Genomic DNA, 2,226 nt, shown 5'->3' with positions numbered 1-2,226 from the left:
GGCCTTCTGAGCCATTTCAGTTCAGGAACGCCCCCTCCCCCCTGAGATATGCCCTTTTTTAGGTGCTGTACTCCCGTGCAACCCTATGAGGGTTGCACGGTTTTTTTGCACTGGGTGGAGGTAACGCCACTGCGTTGCCTCCTAAGCCCGGCGCAGGCATTCCAGTCAGGAATGCGCTGAAAGTGAGAACCGTGGTTGAGTTGCAGCAGTAATGAACCGAGTTCTTCCAAAGGGCATGGTTTCTGTACGCCTTTGGGTGCAGCCACGGAATTCATCCTTAGCCTCAAGATGCGAATAACCAAAAAGACAAACATACGCATCCAAAGTACATCAGATCCACGTGTTTACTTGAATTTGCTAGGGCACAAAAAAAATTGATGGAACTGCTTCCAGAAAACATATCATGATAGAAACAGGGTTTCAGCTGCCATGTTCCTGCTGTCCCTTAAGTAGATGTCATCCTGCAGTACAATAATGATGAAACCCTATCTCAATCCAATTCAATTCAAAACCACTAGGAGCAAGACAGTAAAACCTCACTGATTTTTTACTAGAGACGGCGCTAGCAAACTTTTATTTAGAGCTGCAATGTTAACAGTATCCCAGAAACGGAAAATGCATGTGCATCTATTTTTTTTTAAAACCCCTTGGGCTCTTAAATATGTTGCACATTTGTTTCTAGAAGAAAAGTACATTGTCTCTCCCAGTCATCTTGGGTATTTCACATACCCGACTCTGGAAGGGGAGTAGGGTATTTCACACACACTGTTGCTCAGACAAGTCTCCCCCATCCTATAATCAAATGCATAATTATAGGATGGGGGAGACTTGTCTGAGTAGTAGTGTGTGTGAAAAGGATCTTGGGGTCTTAGTAGTGTTAGGAAAATTCTTTTATCAGAGGATTATGGATCGTATGATTGTGGCTGGTGAAAGTCAAATAAATCACACGCACACAATGAATAGACAAAGTCCTTTGTCTTAGTAAAAGCAAACTTTACTCACTATAAAATAGGGTAGGGTAAACTGGAGGTTAAAACAATAAATCCTTACTACATCTCATAGGGTCGCCATGAGTTGGAAGCGACTTGACGGCACTTAACACACACACACACACACACACACACACACACACACACACACATACACATCTCTAGTTCCCTATACGTGCCAGAAAAGTTCTGGCAGGATCTAAACTTAAACACATGGCATCTGTAAAATACAGAGTTGCCCCATCCTCACTGTTTGAGATCCAAAAAGTAACTGAGCAGTTCTTTCTCTCTTAGACAAAGGAAGAAAGCAGTAATATGCAGGTTCTGTGTACGTGACCAACAACATGTTTGCAACTGATCCTCACTGACCAATAGCTAATTGACACATTGGAGATTACATCACCTTCTTGAACTGGTCAGCATCAATACAATCAATTTTAACCCTTGTCTGTCTGACATGTAATGAAGCTCGCTATCTATTCCCCATCAAGTAGACCAAACACTGAACATGAGTCAGCAGTGTGATGCAGTAGCTAAAAAGGCAAATGCAGTCTTGGGCTGCATCAACAGAAGTATAGTGTCCGGATCACGCGAAGTGATGGTATCGCTTTACTCTGCTCTGGTTAGACCTCAATTAGAGTACTGTGTTCAGTTTTGGGCACCACAATTTTAAAAAGATGTAAACAAGCTAGAACGTGTCCAGAGGAGGGCAACAAAGATGGTGAGGGGTCTGGAGACCAAGTCCTATGAGGAAAGGTTGAAGGAGCTGGGTATGTTTAGCCGGAAGAGGAGAAGACTGAGAGGGGATATGATAACCATGTTCAAGTACTTGAGGGGCTGTCATATTGAGGATGGTGCTGAGTTGTTTTCTGTTGCCCAAGAAGGTCGGACCAGAACCAAGGGGTTGAAATTAAATCAAAAGAGTTTCCGTCTAGACATTAGGAAGAATTTTCTAACAGTTAGAGCGGTTCCTCAGTGGAACAGGCTTCCTCGAGAGGTGGTAAGTGCTCCTTCCCTGGAGGTTTTTAAGAAGAGGTTAGATGGCCATCTGTCAGCAATGTTGCTGATTCTGTGACCTTAGGCAGATGATGAGAGGGAGGGCATCTTGGCCATCTTCTGGTGACTAGGTGTGGGGGGGAAGGTAGTTGTGAATTTCCTGCATTGTGCAGGGGTTGGACTTGATGACCCTGGTGGTCCCTTCCAACTCTGATTCTATGATTCTAAGAAAGAATCCCAA

The sequence above is a fragment of the Euleptes europaea genome, chromosome 3 (genome assembly GCF_029931775.1).
Source record: "Euleptes europaea isolate rEulEur1 chromosome 3, rEulEur1.hap1, whole genome shotgun sequence".
Classification (NCBI taxonomy): Eukaryota; Metazoa; Chordata; class Lepidosauria; order Squamata; family Sphaerodactylidae; genus Euleptes; species Euleptes europaea.
Note: the sequence above shows the minus strand (reverse complement) of the source record.